This window comes from Heterocephalus glaber, unplaced genomic scaffold, assembly GCF_053883595.1.
Source record: "Heterocephalus glaber isolate CG9 unplaced genomic scaffold, H.glaber_assembly_v1.0 deba00001553, whole genome shotgun sequence".
Taxonomy (NCBI): Eukaryota; Metazoa; Chordata; class Mammalia; order Rodentia; family Bathyergidae; genus Heterocephalus; species Heterocephalus glaber.
In genome coordinates this window covers 13,249,421-13,273,700 of record NW_028258344.1, presented here as the reverse complement: position 1 = coordinate 13,273,700, position 24,280 = coordinate 13,249,421, and the positions used below count along the sequence as shown (strand labels likewise).

The 24,280-nt window shown below is 35.2% G+C and overlaps 1 protein-coding gene and 1 pseudogene across 6 annotated transcripts in view; one reads left to right on the top strand and one right to left on the bottom strand.

Annotated features, from left to right (window-relative positions):
* CUNH8orf34 (chromosome unknown C8orf34 homolog) overlaps nucleotides 1–24,280 on the bottom strand; it is a 423,558-nt gene that overhangs the window by 150,835 nt on the left and 248,443 nt on the right. The window lies entirely within an intron of this gene.
* On the top strand, nucleotides 19,407–20,020 carry LOC106009171 (large ribosomal subunit protein eL21 pseudogene; annotated as a pseudogene).

Below are 24,280 nucleotides of genomic sequence, written 5' to 3'. Positions count from 1 at the left end.
AGGAAGTTAGGCCATAGTCAGCTGGCTGGGATAATGGGCATAACCTGTCAATCACAGAGATCCAGGACACAGGAAGAGAAAAATAGTTCCCGACTCCTGCACCTAAGACCAATCAGAAAATGCTATCTTCAGTTGCTCAGGCTCGAGATCAAGCAAGTTTTTGATAGGACTGTCTAGGTCTGATGTCAGCCTGAGTACTGGGAGATTCAAAGGATGGTGGCCGTTAACCTACCCTGGGATCTTTAAGTGGCCTGCTCTCACCCTGAAGAGTGTAATTCTTTTCCTACCTGTAAATAAATGTAAAATCTTCCTACATTTTCTGCTTTGTCCAATTTTTTGGTCAGGACAATAAGAACCTAGAAAAAAAGTCTCTAGAAGTTCACAGCACCCCAGAATCCCAGTAACATCAGCATCAAGTAAGGCCGCATAGCATGACAGAGAGCATCATATAGTAGAAAACAGCATGCTAGCTCAAGCCTCTCTTCCTCTTCTTGTAAAGCCACTAATTCTATTTTGGGAGGCCCCAGTCTCATGTCCTCATCCAACCGTAATCACCTTTCAAAGTCCTGACCTCCAAATATCATCAACCTATGAATTTGAGGATTGAGTTTCCAACACATGAACTTTGAAAGACACTGTTGTTGATGATGTAAGAGACCAGAATATGCCACCCCAAGATATAACTGTAAGAGATTAGAATGATCTATCCCCAAATATGCTTATTTGGCGTAAGAATTACTTTGATCTAATTATTCTGATATAAGGCGGACAAAAATCTCTAAAATATAGATTACCCTTTTGTAAGGGAAATTTACATCTGTAAAGGAAATTTCTGTTTGAAAGAGTATCTCCCTCTGTACCAGATAGAGAAGAATGAGCGAAATCAGTGATGATGAACCTTTTAGAGCTTTCCATAACAAACAGCTGGTTGCAATAGGGTTCCATAGGTTCACCATCACTGATCTAAATCACTTCATACTCTTATTAATAGAGGAAGAACCTACTTGGATCTGCATAACAAACAGTTTCATTTTTCTGAGCCGTTCTGGTCACCTCCCCATCACTGACTTTCTCCAAACTCTTCTTTATTTGTTCCAAGAAAAGATGATATTTAAACCTGGGTATTTCCCATGTATATATTTGGTGCATGTTATAATTTTCTGTTTCTTTTTAACTTGTCAATCTGTCTTTTGTTATAAAAAGCTCCAGGTAAAAACTCAGAAAGTATAGAAATAAAATTATTTTTGCCTCCCCTATAATGACTCAGTCTGTCTTTAACCCTGATATTCTGTGTATTGAATGCACCATACTTAGTTGAATCTCAAACTTCAATGAACCTTTATTAAAGGAAAATAATTCTGTAGAAACCCAGCATTGGCTTAAATGTTTTAATGTTATTTTATAAGAACTAAACCATGTTGTTATATATAAATTCTTTAGACAACTCTTACCCATTTATAAAAATTTCTAATCACAACTTAAAACCAAAATTATAAAATTAGGAAAATTTAAATTTTTAGCAGTTATTTAACAATACTATAGATATGAATTTGGCTTGAACTAAGCTGTAAATTTCAGCAGAGTGTTGTCAGTTATAGTGTTAGTGCCTCTGTGCTCTCAAATGGACTTCTACATTTCTTCATTTGAGAAAATTTTAATGGGAATATGAAGTTCTTAGAGTGAACCAAGATTCTTCTTTGTTTTAATTAGCTCTAACATGGATGTGAATGGGCACAGTTGCTGATTTTCTCAACTAAATTGTTTCTCTTCCCTTCCAATTAAATGGCACAGTAACTAGCAAGAGAAAACAGAACTTTAAAAGTTATTTATATTTTTTCCTTCTTCTCCAAGCTTCCTCAGGCCTAATCAGGTATAATCCCACTCCCACCCCACCCCAGACACACACACACCTCTCCTTCCCCAAATGAGTGGACAGAATATGCAGATGCTGGCACCAGGTCAAAGTCCAGTTTCATTTCCATAGGGAAAGGAGGGAGAGTCATGTTCTAGGAGGGAAGAAACAAGCCTGGACATGTTTATTAATCTCACTATATTTCTTTTCCTGGGATGCTCATAGTGGGTCGAACACAGCCATACCATACTTTCCTAATGAAAATGTGTTCTTTAGCCTAATGCTAGCCAGCTGTGTGTCTCAGTTGCTGTGCTGAGAGAATACAGGAAGCAATTTTTGTTTTCCCTCACTTAGTACAATGACTAGCAGGTGAATGTACATGTGTCAAAGTGTAAATGGGTGAGTTTTATCCATGTTATGTGCCATGTTACATTTTCATGTATTTATATTTCTTTATTAAATGTTTTGTTTTGTGTTTTGATTTTCATTGTAGAATTAGCCTAATTCAATACAATGTCACATAAAAATCCACTTTTACAACTTTGGGAGGATGTCAAAAGTGATTTATTAGGTGACTCAGCTACCAATGATTACTTGGATCATGTAAGCCAAAGAAGTTAGTAAGATATGATTGTAAAGAAGTACAGAATGAAGACTTTGTTTGATTCAAGTGAGGAAGAAAACAGTAATATAAATAAATATGACTAGGTAAAATGCTACAAAATGATCACATATGCTGGAAAGACCCAATGTAAGAGCTAGGTAAGAAAATGTTATTAGGGTCTTGGTGGTGGTGAAAACTATTGGACAGTGGGCCGAGGATTTAGCTCAGTGGTTCCACCACTTGCCTCTCAAGCACAAGGATCCAAGTTCAATCCCTGGTACCAAAATCAAACAAACAAACAAACAAAAAAAGAAAACTATTGGACAGAATGCCAACACTGAGATTCAATATTAGAAATTTCTTGTAATGGATGATGTAACAAGATGTCTTAAAATATACTAAGAATGAAATGCAAGTGAAATATTCCATATACATCAATAGTAATACTCAAAAATATGTTTCACATGCTATCTCATTATCTGAACTAAAAGTGTTCATAGCAGGACTTTATCATTCTAAACATCAGAATCTAAAGGATTTATAGAGAAGTGATAGATGTGGGATTGAGATTTTTAGAACAATAATGACGCTCAAGAGATTTGGCTTCCAGTGTGCAGATACTGGCAAGTAGCGGTGTGGACCAGAGTGGTGTGGCTGCAGGCAGACCCAGCCAGGGCCCTTCCCTGACCCCAGCAGCTTGGACACACAGGCCCAAGCCAAAGGCCTGCACAGAAAAGAGCTGCACAGATGCACAAGCAACAGCCAGAGGCCCACCCAATACCATCGGTAAGTGTACAGAGACCCCAGCCAGAAACCTGCTCAGACACCAGGGACTGGGGTACACAGCACCCAGCAAAAAGCCCAACCAGACAGCAGCTACATGGGGAGGAGGCCTTAGCCAGAAGCATGTGTAGACACCATCCCAAGTGTACACTGGCCCCAGCCAGAAGCCCGTGCAGGTAACAGGTCAGCTCAAGGATCCAAAAGGCAACCATTCTGAACAAAGTAATTTGTGCACTGGTGAGCAGCAGAGAAAAGGCCACTCAGTGGCTTCCTGAGAATTGAAGACCACTGGGTAAGCAAAAAATTGCCTCAATAAAGATGCAGCAGGCTGCATCTGTTGAAATGAGAAGACATGTAAACAAGCCTCAAAACCAGACTTCCAGATGACATAAGGCAACCGCAAAGTGCAATGAGATGGAGCAATCTGATATTCAACCACCTGGACTCCCTGAACTGGCAATGAAAGAAGATCTGGAAAAAATGAAATCAGAAATAATTTCCCAGATAACAATAGAGATTGTGCCCATAGTGCAAGATAGGATTAATAAATCTAGAGCAGACACAGACAAAAAAAAAAAAAAATAGAGGAACTGAGGAACATGATAGAATCCCAACATAGGAAACAAATGGAATCCATAAAACACATACAAACACATTTTCAGGAGATTTAAAAACATCATTGAAAGTTTATACAGCAGAATAAGTCAGTGTGAGGACAGAATTTCAGATATAGAAGATATGATTGCAATTAGTGACCAGGAAAAGAAAATTTTCTTTAAAATAGTAAGGGACCACAAGAAATAAATCCAGCAGCTGCTAGATAATGCAAAGAAGAATAACATAAGACTGATCAGAGTCAATGAAGAAACAGGAGAGAAAAAAAATGTTAAAAAAAATGTTCATAGAAGTAATGGCAGAAAACTTCCCAAGTAGGGGGAAAGAACTTGACATACAGGTAAGTGAAGCATATAGGACTCTAACTAGGCATGATAAAAAAAAAAATCAATATCAGCACCTGCCTTGCAAGCACAAGGTCCTGAGTTCAATCCCTGGTACCAAAAACAAAACAAACAAACTGACTAATAAACACTTAGGCATATAATAGTTAAGATTATAGAAACCCAACAGAAGAACAAAGCAGTTAGAGAAAAGAAACAAATAACATACACAGGAAAGCCCATCAGCATCACAGCAGACTTCTCAACACAAACCCTCAAGAGAAGAAGAGCTTGGAGTAATGTATTTCAAGCCCTAAAGAAAAACAAACTCCAATCTAGATTGATGTCCCCTGAAAAATTATCTTTCAAAATTGATGGAGAAATAAGATACTTTAATGGCAAAGAAGACCTTAGGAACTTCATGAATGCCAAACCAGCACCCCTCAAAATTTTTAACAATATCCTAGGAAAAGACAGTGAAGATCACTACCTCAGGAAGCCCAGCAGAATGAATCCATTAGGCATGACAAGAAATTAAACGGGAAGGGGGAGAATCCAATAAAAAGAAAAAGTCAGAAGAAGAATAAGTCATTACATATCAGTTATAACAATCAATGTTAATGGTCTCAATTCACCAATCAAAAGAAATAGACTGGCAGAATGGGTTAAGAAGCAAGGTCCAACAATATGCTGCATACAAGAAACACTTAATTCAAAAAGAAACTCACAGACTGAAAGTTAAAGGATGGAAAACAATACTCCATGTGACAGGAACTTGAAAAAAAGCAGGACTACTCTTTGCAGATCAAGTGGATTTCAAACCAACAGTGATTAATAGAGATAAAGAAGGATACTACATCCTTGTAAAGGGAACAATCCAAGAGGAAGAGATGACAATCATAAATATATATGTACCAACCACTGTGGAAATCAGTATGGAAGTACCTCAAAGAACTAGGACTAGACCTCCCATTTGACCCAGCTATTTCTCTGTTAGGTATCTTCCCAAAAGAATTGAAAGAATCATACTAGAGCAATATATGTGCACCCATGTTTATAATGGCACAGTTTTTAATAGCTAAAGCTTGGAAACAGCCCAAGTGCCCATCAACTGGAAACTGGATAAAGATGTGTTTTTTTTATACAATAGAATACTACTCAGCCATAAAAAATGAGAAACTAGAGACATTTATAACTAAATAGATGCACATTGAAACGATACTCTTAAGCAAAACAAATAGGTCACACATGTTGAAAGTGTAAATAAGGACTAAAAGTTATAATAGATAATGTGAAATAGGCAGAAAACCAGCAAAGGGAAAGGGGAAGTGGGAGGGGTAGGGGAAAGGAAAGAAAGGAATGGAATTAATATGAGAAAATGAAAAAATGGAAACAAGGTCTTTGTAAGTAGGGAGGGCAGGGGAATGGAGAAAAAAATAAGAACCAAGATAGATTACACAAAGGTACAAATTTTCAATGATGAATGTCATTATATTGTATACCTAAAATGTACCAATAAAATTAATTTAAATAAAAGAGATTTGGTTTTCTTCAAAATTGCCTGCATTTTGATGACAAAAAGACCCCCCAAGAAAGAAAAATAAATCTGACAATTTGGCTGCTACTCACAATTTTCTGAAAGCTTTATTTCAAACTGTTAAGCAATCTATGGATTGTCTGAATACATGACAATTGATGAACAACTTGCATCATTTCATGGTTGTTAAAGCTTTTGGCAATATATGCCAGGTGAACCATCTAAATATGACATAAAAATATATGCTGTAGTAGATGTGAAGACATTTCACCTCGAATTTAGAAATTTATCCTGGAACTCAGCAATCAGGTCTTTATTTGTGTAATAATAAACTGTATGACTTTGTGAACAGACTTGTTGCACCTACTTAAAAAAAAAAACCCAAATGTCACATTTGACAATTGGTTTACTAGTTACCCATTGATATTACATTTGCTATAAGAACACCAGTTGACCAGCACAGAAACATTTTGTAAGAACAAAGTCAAGATTACTGAAAAAATGTTCCAAGTTCACAATAGAGAAATGTATAGTACAACTTTTGGATTTCAGAAAGACGTAATATTGGCCTCCTATATGGTGAATAAGAACCAAGTATTTATACTGTAAACATTATACCTTGATGATAAGATTAACAGTGAAGCAGGGCATGGTGGTGCATGCCTGTAATCCCAACACTCCAGAGGCTGAGGCAGGAGGATCCTATGAATTCAAGGTCAGTCTGTGCTACATAGTGACTTCAAAGATAGCCTGGACTATATAGCTAGACCTTGTCTAAAAAACAAAGAAACAAACAAAGAGTTATAATGCATCCTCAACACAAATGAAGCCAGAAATGGTCAAATTTTGTAACAAAACAAAAAGCAGAGTAGGTGTTGTTATTGAGTTATGCAACAACTATGATGTCACTCGAAACACAAAACACTGACCAATGGTTGTGTTTTACTCAATCCTAAACATGTCAGGCATAAATAGTTTCACAGTTTACAAAGAAAATAAAAAGCACAAAATTTCACAGAGAAATTTTCTTAGAGGATTGGGACTGGAATCGATAAATGATCAGTTACAACAGAAGAAGAACAATATGTATCTGGCCAAAGAACTCTTCAAAAGAATTCTGGAGAAGACTGGTGAACAGACAGGTGAAACATCACAAGAACCTTCTAAGAAAACAGGAAGATGAGCAAGATGTCAAGGGTGTCCTCAGAATTCTCAAAGAAGACAGGAGAACAGAACACACATGCTGTCAGTGTGAGCGAGACTTGCAGTGTAGGGAACATACTGTTCTCAAGTGTGAAAAGTACCTTAGGTGTCATAATGAAATAAAGATTATTTTTGTGGTAATTTTATCTGTATTTTCATTGTAGTTCACATAGGAATTTATTTCTGCTGTTGTTTTTTAGATTTAGGAAGCAAATAGTTGATGTAGAAAATGTTGATTTTTATTCTAAACACTCAGTATATATTTGATATTTTATTTTATCAATATTTCATTTTCCTGCTAAGTGCACATTGTATAATATAATAGGAAGCTCCTGACAAAAGGATAGAATAAAAGAAGTGACAAGTATGTCCTGCCAAACAGGAAAGGAAAGCTAAGCACATGTGCTGTCAGTGGAAGGGAGACTTGAGTATGAAACATGCTGTAATTATGTGTGAATCATGTGCCTTAGGTGTGATCATTGAAGCAAATATTATTTCTATGTTAGAGTTTTGTTTGTATTTTCATTGTAGTTCACATAGGAATTTATTTCACTGTTATTTTTTAGATCTTATAAGAAGTTGATGTTGAAAATGTTGATGTTTTTTCTAAATACTCAGTACATATTAAAAATTTAATATTTTATTTTACTGGTCTTTTATTTTCCTGTTAAGCATATATTGTTCAATGTAATAAAACATGTGCTAGATATGGAGAATGAGAGAGTGCAAGCGACTCAGACACATGTTCACATGCATCCCACTCTGTACAAAGAAAAAACTCAGCTAACTAAATTAGACCATCAATCTATCACAATACTTATCAGAAACTATACCACATAGACAATACGAAAATGTGTCATATAACTGAGGGGCTTAACCTTCTCAGAATATTGTGAAGACAAAATTGAAAGAAGAGCTGTTGACTAAGGAAGGACAGCAAAATGCTGTCCATACAGAAATTCCAAATCATGAATGGAGCCAAAGCAGTAAGCTCAAACTCGGTCTGGGAGGCACAGTTGTTGAAAGAACAGAGGTAGGCAGGTTATTAAGCTCAATGTTGCTCTCTTCAGTGTCATTCTCCATTCTGTAGAAAATCAGAAACCCATCCCAAAGTTGGAAAAGGGAGACCCGAGACAGTTCCCTAAGCTGATAATTGACCGTTAGCAAAGTTCCACTACTCTAATTAGTGGTTTGCTTCTCTTCTTTCATCTCTGAAAGACCCATTGATATACTAAGGAAGCCAACTAGTTGGACTGTAAGAACTGACTTGGCAAGTGACAAATATGTAAATTCATCCATCATCTCACCATAGCCCAGAAAGATGGATGGAACAGCAATATGAAATCTAAAATAGCTTAGTTGATGAAGTTATAAACTATAAACCATAAAATCCAACATAATTTTTTTCTAATCATTCCCTATTCATTTATCTCATGGAATTTTTTCACCATTTTTTAACTTTACTTTCTTATTTGTACACATTTGTCATACTTATTGATCACATTCACCATAGGGAATTTGTACCTCTACATATCTTCATTCTTTTTTTTCTTCCCTCCCCTCCCAATAGAATTTTTATACTGCAAGACAGTAACATTCTTGTGAGTCATTTACTTAATTTCAGAATACATTGTAAATAAGCATGTAAAAAAAGGTAGTAACTAATGTCAAGTGAAACCTCATTACTACTTAGTCAGTTTGGGTAAAAAATAGAAATTTAAAATTTTTTATTGTGTTTCTAATAGTTTGGGGTTCACAGTAAAAATGAACAGAAGATGGAGCTTTATCATATACTGTCTATCTTCTACTACATACACATATGCACAGCTTCTTCCTTTATCAATGTACGCCACCAGAATGGTACATTTGGTCCAGAGCCATACCACCCTGAATGTGCCCTATCTCCATCTCTTCTGATCTTGGAAGCTAAGCAGGGTTGGGCCTGATTAGTACTTGGATGGGGGAATGGTACATTTTTACCACTAATGAATCCACATTGAAATATTATTATCACCTCAAATTTTTTTTTAGAATTGAAATGGGATATTTGAGGTAAAATTTTTTAAATTGGTTTTCACATTGGTGAAAAAATTACTATAAATTTAATGGCTTAAATCACCCATTTAAATCACTCTCTCATAGTTCTGTAAGTCAGAAGGCTGGGAGAATTTGGCTAATTACTCTGTTCAGGTCTCACAAGGCCAAAATCAAGGTGTTGGTGGAAGAATTTCTTATAGGGGGCGCTCTGAGAAAGACACCACTTTCAAACCCATTGAAGTTACTGTCCAAATCTAGTTCCTCCTGGTCATAGAAGGGCCCCTTTCCTGGCAGTCTGTCAATCAAGAGCTGCTCTCTGTGCACAGAGGATTCCAAAGTCCTTCTCTCAACTTCCTGTCCATCTTCAAAGCCAGCAGTGCCATATCGAGCCCTTCTCTGCCTTCCTCTTCTGTCATCAGCAAGAGACAGCTCCCTGCTTTTAAAAGTTTATGCCTTGGGTCTGGCCTTCCAGAATACTCTTTCTATTTAATGTCAGCTGCATATAACATGGCATATTTGGGGAGAGCATATTCAGATAACGGGACCGAGGATCATCTTTTCCAATCTCTTAGACCGCCTTTCCCAAGATGGAATGGACAGTCAACTTTTCAACTCCTCCACGATGTCATTTTCCCACTGTCATTTCTTAGGTTAAGTAAAACTTGTGTAGCCTTTATTTTAAGGCCAGTACTGCCTTTCAGAGCAACAAAAATAAGTATATTTGTCTTTCATGGGATTGCCCTTCAAATAGGCCTAGCTCTATTTATTCTTTCCAATATAAACTCCCTAAATTTTCCTGTGTTTTGAACCATTGAACTAAGAAAATTTTTATATTCCTCCTGTGTTACACAACTCAGTGCTGAAACCCACAGGCAATTTCTAATGGAAGTTCAAAAATTGTAAAAACACACCTCTAAGGCTAAATATATAAATATAGTAGCTGTGTATTCACATTTATAAAAGGAATGCATGTACCTTTCCTTTAAATTTATAGTTTATTTTAAAGGGGCTTTCTTGGATTATTTAATGGAACTTCTAGGAGTTCTCAGCCCCTATTATTTCTAATTTGCTAGATATTTCCCACCTAAAACTTTCTGCTTTGCATTGTAGGTATTTCACAAGAGTATCTCATCTCTTCTCTACCTTTATTTGCTGAAAGGTGATTCAATTTCATGTTTTCATTAGCTGTCTTTCAAGGTGTACTGATTAGCTGTAATCAAGAACTCAGCTTCCTTCATCCTAACCAGGAACATTTACACTAGACATTTTATTTTTAGTCGCCTTATTAACTGCCTAGTGACTAGAAAATTGGTTTCAATACAAGCACTTATTCACTTGTTAGAATAATTGACCAAACTATCAATGTAAAATGCTTTGCGGTAATAATTAACGAGTTAAAATGGACCAGAATACAAAATGTTATGCCAGTTTTTGAGCCCAAGGCATTGAGGTGTGTCATAGCCAGACATGAGGCTGCAGCCTGCATGAGCTCTTTTTATTTTACTCTGAGTAAGTGCTACAGTCCCTTGCACAGTATAGGCTTTCCAGAAATGTTGACTGAATTTAACCAGGTTGCTGTAACAACAGCTGCTGTTGGACATAACTCAGCAGGAAAATATGATAGAGAAGACAAAAAAAAAAAACTATGACCATTGAGATAATAACTGAGCTGTTGACCTTAATCACCTATTTAACAAGTCATTTTGCAAACCTGAAATTAAGGATTTGAGAACTGGGGAAAAGGATGTCTAATTTGGAAAACTTTGATTTTTGTTTGGTTTGATTCATTTTTACAAAAGAAGACTGAAAACTATCTGCATGCACCTGTTTTCACTTTTCAGACATAAAAGCCTTTCTGAACATTAAGCCAGAAACTCATCTTGATAGGCCAAAAGGGTATATGCCAACAGGCTTCAAACAAGTTGGGGGCAGGGAATTACATTTATTTATTTGAAAAAAAATAGCATGTTTTCCCTGAAAATTCATTACATTTTCTATCATCTGGCAACTCTCAGTATGAGTTCTGCTCAGTTCTCACCTTTAAATACTAGAATTATTATTTCTACATGTAAAAGCAACCTTTTAAACCAGGACTAAGTTAACATTATACTATGTATAATATGTCACAAAATAACCCGTCTTATGAATTCTAAATATCTTTGTTTTATTTTATCATGTAAGATGATAAGTATATATTAATAAGAGTGCAAAGTGACATTTTATTGACTCGTGTTAAGAATTTTGAAAAGGTGCACTACTATTAAAATCAGAGAAAATTAATGAATTTATTTTTAATTTTTTTCTATGTGTGTATAAATCAATATATAATTTGGGATATACCTGCACAAGAAAAACAAATACAAATTAATTTTGTTGAAACTACAAATACAGTTCTGCAGTAGCAGCTGTTTGTCATGATTTCTTAGTCAGCCAATGGAGATAGACCCTACTACCTTATGAATCTATGCTACCAAAACAATTACTAGCACAGTGAATATTAAGATCCTGGGCTGGAGATTTAGCTCAGTGACACTGTGCCTGCCTGGCATGTGCAAGGTTCTGAGTTCGATCCCCGGTACCACAGGGGAAAAAAAAAAAAAAAGATTCAAATGTGTTTTACTTTGCTTTGGTATCTATATCCCTCTCTAAAACAATTACACTAAACCAGTGACTTGGTTAGAAGAATTTTAAACTTTTTGAAAACTGAGATTTCTTTTGTTCTATTATAAATAACAACATCCATTTCAATTATACAGTCCAAAAGGGATAGTATGAGAGTAGGCAAGGCAACATTAGTAAATTTATTACCATCCATTGTTCATCTTATGACACCTTAATGCAAATGCAAGTATTTATCTGGTTATTATAATCACATGCCAAACAACTACATTATACTTTCACTTTCCCAACCTTCTCCTATACCTATATTTTCCTTCGTTGATGGAAACAGCAGAACAGGAAAGCCTTCTTACTCTGGAACAAGACTTCCTGGTTCAGTTCCCAGTTCTGTGACTTAGGGACTGTGCCACACTGGGTGTCCCTTCTCTCTAGCCCTGTCAGGATCAAGTGAGTTAATACATATAAATTCAGACTTAGGAAAATACCTGCTACAGAACACCTCAATAAAAATTACCCATTATTTCTAATTTTAGTAAGTCATATCCTGCACAGTCTTGCCATTAATTTATACCGTCAGTAAATATATGTTTTCCATGAACTATTATCAGTACTGGGATAATAGTAGTGAACAAAACAAACAAGATCCATGACTTCACGCAGCTGATATTTTATCAGGGAAAGTCACAGGATCACGCAGTGAAATAAATAAGTGATGATGATACTTTGAGAAAAAAGTCAGATATAAAGAAAGAGTGTGGTAGGGTTGGAATTGGGAAAGGCCTCCTTGATGAGGTGACATTTGGAATGAAGGAGCAGGCCATGACAAAGTTTGGGGGGGCCCACATCAAGAAGAGAAATAGTGTCCAAGAAAAGCAAGACCGTAGTGGATTTGTCATGTTAGAGAAGAGCCAAAGGCCACCGTGATTGCTGGACAGGAGCAGTGAGGACTGCACAAAATGATCTGAGAGGAGAAGGCAGAAGTATCAGCACCTTGTGATTAAGCAGATTCAGTAATCCTGGCAAATGTAGAAAGGATGCCTTGGCGGCAACACCCAGCTTCTTTCATGCAACATTGGTGGCAGCAGCTGCAGTGAAAGGAACATTGTACCCAGTGAATATCCTAGTAATTATCTCATGAATTCCACTCAGGAAGGCAGGAACTTGTCGGGGTTGGATCTAAAGAAAAAATCATTCTCTGTCCCCACAATAGCTACTTTTTTTAATGGAATCAGTTTTTTATTCATTGTTTTCTGGAGTTGCTTTGGTTTTCTTTTTTTCTTTTCTTTTTGTTACAATAGCTACTTTTTTAAAATATCAGAAAATTTGGCATATTCATTACTGCATATTTTCTGTACACTAAATTTAAAGTTGCTTATGCTATGTTCATCTGTATTATAAATCAAAATTGATCTACTGAGACCTACCATAAATATTTCTATATTAACTAACTCAAAAGAATGGACAATTCATTACACAAATGTGAATTTCATCTTGGCAACAATTTTTCTTCCAACCTCTGACATCACTAAATTGAACCCAGATTCTCCTGGCTGAGTATATAGCAGTAAAGAATTAACTTTTACAATATAGACTGTTCCTTCAGTATCATTTTATTGGATGTTGTTTTTGTAAATCTAAATTCTAGATATTCTCTCCAATATAAAAACATTAAAAATATTCTAAGGTTTATATCAGAAAGCCTCCCATCTAATTTTGTCTTAAAAATCTAAAACATGAATTGTATTCCATTATATAGTGTTTTTATGATAAATAGATATCATGAATCACAGTGAAATATGAATTTCACAGCACAGCAGCTATGCTACCACCAACCTTTGGTGGATGCAGCAGGATTCACCATGCTAAGGACTATCTGGTGCTTTCTCTGAGGACAGACTAGGATACACTAAAGTATTCAGGCTGCAGAAAGAAGAAAAGTACATATAATTAAGTTTATTACAAGTGATAGCAATATTAACAGATAGTAATGCAAATTTTCCCCTCCTGAGTTTCTAACTGGGGGTTCCTGTAACAAAAGGCAAATTATTAAGAAAACCCTAAACAGAAGTTTAATAACATGTGTACCTTCTATATACAACAGAGATAAGCCAAACTATTAACACTAGAGATCTCAAAGAGTTGTCTTATACCCGAGGCTTGAACACTTTCTCTGAAACAAAGAAAGAAGGAAGTGAGGAAATGCCTAGATGATCACAAAAAAGAACTATATAATAAAGGTGGGGTTGTTATACAGATTCACAATGATTCCTTCTCTGCTAGGAATCTGTAGCTATTTAGTCATCCTAAGTATCCTGGAGGGGTGGAGAGCAAGAGACAGAGAGCAAGATACACACATACATGCCTGTGTGCATGCTCATAACAGGGATATCTTTCATAAATGCAAATTTCCCTGTAAAAGGGTAACTACTCTGTTTTCAGAACTCCTCCAGTGTTTGCAGTTTCTCAAAACAATCATCTCAAAATAAACCTGTCCCAAAGAGGTATATTTAAGGTTTGCTATAGTCGTATTTTAGGGTGGCACAACTTTAGTCCTTCTCATGATCATAAAGGTAAAAATAGAGAGATATAAGGAAAAGACCATAAACAGATACCACAGACATTAAAATCCAAGAGTGTATCACAAGAATCTCAAAGATAGAGAAAAACAGATTTTTTAAAAAGAGGTGCTGTAGGGAAAAGCAGGCTTTACACAATATAAAAACAATATTTAATCAAAATTAGATATAAAGAAGTAGTTTGGTTGTATAAAACCAAGGTAATTAAAACAGAACCAAGATCTTACATTTTTCTAAGAGATATGATTGATGTAGAAAAAGAAATTTTAGAAGGAAATAAATTTTCAAACAGAAGAGCTAAGTCTCAGGTGGGCAACACTCATTTCACTGGTACTTACATTAAATGGCAATTCAAGAGCTGAATATCAAGCAAGAAGTAGGGAATTTAGGAATTTTCAGAGCCCGGCACAGTGATACACACACGTAATCCCAATTACTTGGGAAGCTGAGGCAGGAAGATAAAAAATTTGAGTTCTGCCTGGGCAACTTAGTGAAACCCTATCTCAAAATAAAAAATAAAAACAGCTATGGACATAACTCAGTGTAGAGACCCTAGGTTCAATCCCTATTACTGCAGGAAATAAAAAGCTTTTGGAGAGAAAAGGATTACTTAACAAACAGTAACAACGATATAGATGATGAGAATCTCATCAGCAATAAAAATTGCAAGAAACCAAGGAGTGAAATCTTCAAGTGGAATAAAACTATAATAGCTGGCTAAACCATTATTCAAGTGGGAAAGAAAATGCAAGACATTTTCAGACACACAAAATCTAAACATTAACTCCCCCTGTAAAAAGTGCTAAATTTTGTATGACAGAAAGAAAAGTCAACTGAAAGAAAAATACGAGTTTTAAGAATAATATTTTTTAAAATAAAATATCTTAACTCTCTGTGATGCAAAGAAAAGTGCTTTGATGTTATTGTTACTGGAAAAATGTCTAGGGTGAGGAAGGCAGTGATTGAAGGTCAATTGCATAAAATGTTCCAAATGCCAGACCTGCTCATAAAGGTAAAAACTGCTAGAAGCATATGAACAAAATCAATAAATTAATAAAAATTTGAGACCAAATAAAAACAATTTCAAACTACCGAAGTAGGAATTTGTATTCACTATGGCCCCCTGCATGGAAAAATGTCCAATGTTCAGAATTTAAAGCAAATTTTTGTTTTTTTCTGCCTGTAACTTTACCATTAATTCCCTCCCCTTCATGAAACTTGTCGGGAATATTTGGAGAAATGAGAGCCATTTGAGATATATTTCAAAATAGCCACTGTAAACTGCTGAAACTCTAAATTGGATACAGATGAATCAATACCTATGCTGCTGCCTTTTTGTCTAGAAAAAAAGAGAAAGTAACAATTCATGAGAACGTGAACAAAGACAGAAGACAGATAAAGACAAAAATGAAACCAAAGGACAAAAGAAGTAATTACTTCCTATCCTAAAGTTCTGAGAGAACATCTTAGTCTGTTCAAGCCACTATAACAAAATGTCTTAGACTGTGTAACTTATAAACAACAGAATTTAGTGCTTTCAGTTCTGGAAGCTGGGAAGTTCAAGGTGTTCCTATAGACTGGATCCGGAATGTCCTCCAGAGTACCATATTTCAAAAGCTTGTTCTCCAGAGTGACACTATTGGGAGGCTGTGGAAACTTTAAGAGTCAGGGCTTAGTGAGAGTTCTTCTTGTCATTGAAGGTGTGCCCTTGAATGGGATGTTGTGACCATAGCCTCTTTCCATCCTCTGTTTTTGACATCTGAGCCATGTGGCAAATAATGCCATCAATATCCTCCTCACCATAATGTATTGGCTCACCACAAACTCAAAAGCAATGTTTGTGACTGATCACAGACTGAAACCTCAAAAACCATGAGCCAGAGTAAACCATTTTTCCTTATAAACTGATTATCTTGAGTGTTTATTTCAGTAATAGATAGCTGTCTAACACAAGGTACAGGCAGATTTTGGTGTCTGGTAAGAGTCTTTTCCTCATAGATAACATGTATGGGTCCTCACTTACTACAAGGGACAAAAAAAAAAATCTCCTTCAGTTCTCCTTTATAGGGGCACTAATCACATTCATAAGGCTTCACTTTCATTATTTATCTCCCAAGGCCCTACCTCAATACTATCACATTAGGGATTAGATTTCAACATAGGAATTTTGGAAGCCCAAAGCCATTCAAACTGTAGCAAGAACTTTAAAGAGAAGGAACAAACATAAATTGTGCTTGAAATATAAGTATTGGGGTATGTTTGTGGGGTTGAGATTAAGGAAGAAATCCCTTCATGTAGAGTGAGGTGAGCTCACTTCAGACAAATGTACAGAAGCTTTATGGAATAGAGAAAGGCTCTGTTTAGTTAGAGTTTGGGGAAGAAGACAAGAAATATAAACTCATAAGGATAAAAATGATCAGAATATGCATATTTTCAAGTTATTTCTCATAACCACCCTTTAGTACTCCCATCACCAAAACCCAAAAGAACATTCTACTTTTCAGGATTTAACGTAACTTTTTTGTTATTTTGATTAAGTTGTGGAAAGAACAGAAGAAATGAAAGAATCTATAGCTACCATAGAAAAACTATTTTATTGGAAAGGAAGAAAACTACTTAGAGTGGAGACTGGACTGTAGAAGGCAGAGGGACCCCAGGCCTCTGGGGGCTGGTTTGGAGTAGACTGGGCAGCTCATCAAAGACTGGAACTCCAAAACTATGAGGTAAAATAAACGTTTTTCTCTTAGTAACTTTCTCTCAAATACCGTGATACAGTGACAAACAGTTGACTGAACAGAGACTTATAGAGGTAGTGTGCTGTGTCTGAAAGAAGACTAAATTTTGATCAGAAGCATTGAGTTCACACTTAGGCCAGTCATTTATTAGCTATATGCAGAAGTTACTTAAATTATGTGTGTCACATTTCTTCATCAGTACAGTTAGGGTAAAAATTATGAGGACTGGATTTACTAGAATTAATATCTATGAAAATACTTTGTGTAATTTAAAGCTCCCAACATATAAACAATTTTATTAATTTTATTTTATTTTTGTAGTTTTACTAGTCAACTTTTCATTACTGTGACAACATACCTGAGCTAATCAACTTAGAAGGAAGAGGGGTTTATTTTGGCTCATGAGTTCAAAGATTTCAGTCCATGGTAGTTTTTCCCTGTTTCTTTGGAACTGTAGCAGCATAGTATATCATGGTGTGAGTGCATGATGCATGAGGTCTGTTCACCTCCACCTTATTGGAGAAGAGAAGCGAAAAGAGACAAGAAGGAGCCAGTTTCCCAATATCCCTTTCAAGGACATGTTCCCAATGACATAACTTCCTCCTACTGAGCCCTACTTCCTAAATGTTCCACTACCTCTCAACAGCATCACTGCTGGCAACCAAGCCTTCAGCACATGGATATTTGAGTGACTTTTGAGATCCAAACCTTAGCAGTGTCCATGCTATTATTTTGTTTCCATTGAATCTTTTTGGTAAATGTTCTTTTTATTGGAAAGGAAGTAAACTCATGATTCTGGTGAAATTGTTAATGAATAGGTAACTATTCTCTTAATTTAGTAGTGAGAACATGCACAAAGATTAATTAGAGCTCTCATTACCAGTAAATTATGTCTGCTTTCTGTCAGGCATATGACCTGTGGAGAAGACAGCAGCACATTTTTAATAATTAACATATGAACTCTGAAAGAAAAAAGCCCAAAGTTCTAAGGATATTATAAAGTGGAAAGCCCAAGTACCAGACATGTCTTTTACACCACATTGAGCAGCCCAACAGAAAGTAGAATCCAGAGATAGAGATGGAGATGCAAATAGCAAGAAAGAGTCAGAAAGAGGAGAGAGATTCTAGTTGACAGTCCTCCAGTCTTTCATTCATCCAAGTATTGAATGAATGCTGCATGTGTACTGATCTTGGGTGCTATTTCCAGGGGAGTTCCTTTACAGAGATGTCCAAGAAGTTGCTCTCAGAGCTGTTCAGCTGCCATCACCAATAAGTCAGTCATTGTTGGTGTATAAAAGCCATCCACCATAGTGGGTTGGGATTGTGAGGAGGTCTTCCTTGCACCTATTACATTTATACTGCTGTGGTTTCCCCAGCTCTGCCTGCAGCACCTAAACAGTAGGTCCTGAAGACTTCGACCAAGTTGTGGAGGCTACAGACATAAGCCCTTCAACACAGCCCAGCCTGAATTAAATTTTTCAAACCAATATTTTTATTTTACATTCAGTAGTTTCAAGGTCCAAAAAATCAACTTAACTTTAGGTTAATAAGAAAAAGTCACAGGCCAAAAAATTAAGCAGCTGGAATTTAAAGGTTAGAGCCCAAAGGCTGGGCTTTTTGCGTAATTGCCAAGGATTAGATTCCACAAAGATGGAAATAGGCTGAATTCTTTCCTGTGTATAATTGAATAAACAACCTTGCAGTGGTGGTGGGGTTTTTTCTCTTCCACATATTCAAAATCAAAGATATTTTTTATTAAATACCTTCTCATTCACAATGGAGAAAATAATTATAGTGATACTGGATGTTTTTTGGCTTAACTTTAAGAACATAATTATGTTTCTTACTTTGTAGTGACTGGTACTTTGGGGCATATCATTTGGTTTTATGCAAGATTATAGATTTCTATATTAAAATTAAATGTAAAGCTGAAATGTGCTATGAATATGATATAAAATGTGAGTTTTGAATGAAATGTGTTACAACTGAAATGTGTAAAGCATCAATGTATTTTATAAATCCTTGAAGAAAATCCAAATCACCTGGAAATTAACTATTTAGAAAATTTTCTATATAACATTTTTGGGAATGGTCCAAAGATATCATAGGTGACATAGTTTTCCAATTATCTTTGAAAAATGCAATTGTTTTCTAGTTTACATATTCTAATTATATATTATATTACATTCTTAATTGAAATTAAAATATATAAATTTTATTTACTTGATAAAATAAAACATGAATTTAGACTGAATCCAAAAGAATTTTTTGATCAAAACCTCAAATGTTTCAATACATTTTTTTATTCTTTGATACTTATATAAAAACCTAGATATTGTGTAGAATCAAGTTATTTTTCATTCATCTTCTTGTGGAAAAATAGAAGGCTTTGATATATATTGAGAAAGAATTGGAAAAAAATGGATTTAAATATTAAATATATAAATCAATATATTTGATTATAAGATAAAATTTATTTGTTCCTTTCAGCCAGAACCGCCATCTTCTAGTAATGTGCCAAAATGACGAACACAAAGAGAAAGAGGAGAGGAACCCGTTATATGTTCTCTGGGCCTTTTAGAAAACATAGAGTTGTTCCTTTGGTCACATACATGTGAATCTATAAAAAGGGTGATATTGTAGACATCAAGGGAATGGGTACTGTTCAAAAAGGAACATCACACAAATGTTACCATGGCAAAAGTGTTAGAGTCTACAGTGCTACCCAGCATGCGGTTGCCTTTGTTGTAAACAAGCAAGTTAAGGGCAAGATACTTGCCCAGAGGATTACTGTGCGTATTGAGCAAATTAAACACTCAAAGAGTCAAGATAGCTTCCTGAAATGGGTCAAGGAAAATGATCAGAAAAAGAAGGACGCCAAAGAGAAAGGTACCTGGGTTCAACTGAAGCGCCAGCCTGCCCCACTCAGAGAAGCACACTTTGTGAGAAGGAATGGGAAGGAGCCTGAGTTGTTGGAACCTGTTCCCTATGAATTCATGGCATAAGCTGGGGATGTAGCTCTGCCACGCAGCACCTAATTAGCATCTGAGTGCTCTAAGACCTTCTTAAAAATAAAAAATCATCCTGTGTTGTAAGGATGGTTTTCTTAATTGAACAGGTGTGTTGTGTCTTTACTTCAGAGAAACAAAAATTTGGAGCAGATTCTCATTATGCCCAGTTAATTGTGTCAGGTCTTTACACTTCAGTGTTTTTCTTGCTGAAAGATGTGAGGTACTGTACAGATGTACACCCAAATGGTCAAGTCCTTATGGAATATTTATATTGGCTTGAAGATCCTTTAAATATCCTTGGGGATAAGATGTATCAAAATAAATGGAAGCCAGTATATGGCATTTCAGTTAAATAAATTGTTTAAAGCACCCTAAAACATTATTTGTGAATTTAAAAAAGAAATAAAATCATAAAATTTGAAAATCACACCAGGATTTAATAGAGAAATAAAAATTCCATTAATAAGTATAGGTATAGAAAACCACAAATACTCAGCAATAAAAATGAACAAACTATTGATACATACAAAAATATAAATGAATCCCAAGAAATTACACTGAGTATGAAAAGCCAGAGCAAAAATAAAGAGTGTATACTCTCTATAAAAAAAAATAAGTAAAAGTATATCAATTCTAAATGACTAGAAACTAAATAATATGAACAAAATTGTTTTATTGCAGCAAAAATCATATATGAGTATTATAGTGTAGATATGTAATGAAACATTGTAGATGGAAGAGATGGTGGTGAAATAAATCCAGGAGATACCATTTAAAGTGTTTTTAATCCTCTATTTAAAAGTGGATTCTTCTTTCACTTGGTAGTTGATAATCTGCACCATGAGAAGATTTATAGATGACAAGGACTAGACGTTTGTTCCCACTAGAATTCATATATTGAAATGTAACAACCAATGTGATAGTATTTGAAAGTGGTGCCTTTGGGAGGTAATTATATTATGAGGGCTGCGTCTTCATGAATAGGATTAGTCCTTGCTATCACTTGAATATGGTTTTCCCTCTGAACTCAGGCTGGAATCTGATTGCCACAGTGGCAGTATTGCGAGGTAGGGTATTTAAGAAGTGATTGGGTCATTGAGTGGGATTCACATCTTTTGGGAATGAGTTAGTTCTCTTGGGAGTTTGGCACTTTCCTGTCTCCTGCAGGTACCCTCTCCCTCCATCAACTTTTCTGTCATTCTGTGCAGCAACAGCAGGTGCTCATGAGACACCAGAGAGATGTTGGCAGCACGCTCTTGGACTTGCTGGCCTTCAGAACCACGAACCAAAATAACCATTTTTCTTTATAAATTACCCAGTTTCAGTTATTCCTTTTCTTAGAAGAGACCAGAGATCTAGCAGCCTGTTTTTTCATCATGTGAAGGAGAATACATGAGAAATCAGGAGTCTACTGTCTGCAAGAGGGCCTTACCAGATCTAGACCATACTAGCAAAACTATGAAAAATAAAGTTCTGTTGTGTATTAGACACCCATCCAATGACATTCCTTATAACAGCTGAAGAGACTAAAACAATAGCGAAAAGCAGAAAATCTTTTTGACATTAGGACTCTCAGCAATGGCCTCAAACTGAAAGTAAACTAAAACAACAGAAACAATTATTCATCAGATAAGAGTGAACATTGTATTGTCACAAATATTAAGGTATTGTGAATGATTCTATATACTCTAAAACAAGTAATTTGATTGTAAATCTTTAGAGTATTCCATGTAATTTAAAAACCAAAGGAACCATGTTTATTTTTAAAAATTTATTCAGTAGATCTATTTTTTTCTTTCCTGTTTTTGTGGCACTCAGGATTGAACTTAGAGTCTTCACAATGAGCTATGTCTCCCAGCCTTGTTATTTTTTATTCTGAGCCAGGGCCTTCCTGAGTCATTACGTTGCCTCAGCTGGACTTGAACTTGTGATCTTCCTGCCTGTCTCCCGAAGTGCTGGGATGACAGACAAACCCCACCACACCAAGCATTTTTGCATAATTGTAAAGAGTATTCCAAAGATCTTACTGAAGTTTTAAATATTAATAAGCTTAAAATGCACTAAGAATTTTGAGAACTTGTGACCTATTTTCTTGAATTATTAGTAAGACAAATAAATAATTGTACATTTTGTCAGAAAAAGATCTTTAGTGTAAAAGATTATTTTAAAACAAAGAATTTAAGCAAAAATATATTGTTTTAATTGGATTAAAAATATCAATATCAATTTATATCCTACAAACACATTTAATAAGTACATTTTGTATCATAACATTTTTCACTAAAATGTTCACAAAGCAATTCCACTCCCACCATACACCCTAGTAAGCAATTTTATTCTCCATTACAAATTTTTAGTTAGAAACAACCAACAATCCTTGGAACTATGGCTAATTGCGAGTTTAGCACTGGGAGGCATAAGATAAGCCTGAAATCTCTTATATTTGAAAGTAAGGAGGCTTTTAAGATTAATGTGGTTTCACAAAATGCTGCCAAGGAAATAGAAGAAGGCAGGAATAAACATTTCAACAAATAATGCTAGGATACATGAGTATCAACATGTAAAACAAAGAAATGAAACTGGATCTGTACTTGTACCATATACAAATATTAATTCAAAATGGATCATAGATCTGGATATAAGTGTTAAAACTATGAAAACCTTATAAGATAAAATAGGCATGAATCTTTGGAATCATGAATTAGGCAATTGTGACTGTGATATGAAATCAAATGATTTAACCACAGGAAAAATAGTAAGTTGTACTTGATCAAAATTGAAAATTTGTGCTTCGAAGGACATAGTACAAAAAGTAAAATACATCTCATCGAATGAGTAAAATACATCTCATAGAATGAGAGAAAATATTTGCAATATATTGGATCCAGTTACTTGATACAGATCCAGTAATCATAATATATAAAGAATTCTTACAACTCAACAATAAAGAGATATATGATCCTATTCTGTAAAAATGAGTAAGAAATGAATTGGATGTTTCTTCAAATTATGACCAATAAACATAATTTACAATACTCCAAAATTAGAAACAACCCAAATGTCTACCAACTAATAATGAAACAGGAAAAAATTGCTAGCTCTCCTCTCTCTCCTGGTGTAAGCATCTCACTCAGGAAGATACAGTACTGGGTAAAGGAGACATGGCAGAAAAAATTTTCTTTCTCTCTGGATTTAACAATCACATTATTTTTGATATGTGTTCTACCCTATGGTGTTTAAGATTCAGGATCATCAACTATAAATACTAGTTTGTACCTCAATACAAAGTTAAGATTCTTCACTCAACCAAAAATTGACAATTTTGACCTTCTCCAGGCAATAAGCTATGACCAATCCCTAATTATAGGATACTTAGTCTCTGGGTGGCTTTAGGCTTTCACCAAATGTCTCTTCCGTAAGTCACAGGTAACTCTTAAGACCCAGAAAGCCTCCAAAAGAAAATAAAGTTACCCTGAATGAAGATCACAGCAAACCTTGAAGAATTAAATGAAGGTCTGAGAAAAAAATAACCTTAGGTCTATCAGAATAAACTGGAAAAGTAGTGGACTTGTACTGCCTACAGGATTCATAACAAATCATTTCTTGCCACTGTTTGAAGTTGCTGATGCTTAGAATAGATCATATTTCTCTATGTCTTCTCTTACACCACAACCTTGAAAATAATATTTATGAGATAGATGATACATAAGAAATCAACCTCCCCGTAATCATAATATCTTTATTTATTTTGCTAAAAATCAACCTGAATTACCCTTAATATTTTGTTTCCTTAAACAATCCTCACAACCTTTTCATTGACTTTTAACTTAATACTCTTTTTGTTGTTTTCTAATGTATTGCATGATTTTCCTGGACATTAAATGAGTATTTTACTACTTTTGACTGCTTTGGAAATGCATATGATAATTTTTTTCTTTGAAATAGGCTTTTTTTCAGAGTATATTCTATATTAGAAACTGAGGTGATGCCATTCCACTAAAATATTCAAATAAGAAATTGAAGTTTAGGGAGATTAAGTGATGTACTAACATTGTTCACTGGCTAACCTGAGATTTCAACTCTGGTGTCATTTGCCCCAAAGCCCAAGCTTTTTCACATATAACAAAAATTATATTTTGAAATTGTATGCAAGTGTGCATACATGTTCATGCAAGGTCCGCCCTTTACTATAAATAAAAACATTTTCTGAGATATAGTTCAGTGTGAAAGTGCTACATTCAGTCCCTAGAGCCACAGAAACAAAAACAAAAGTAGTTGGAACACAAAAGGTATATAAAAGTAAACTGAATAAATATGGTTAATCACATAGGTGTTCTTAGTCCATAAAATCTAATGTGGACAGTTTGAAATTAGTTCACCCAAGG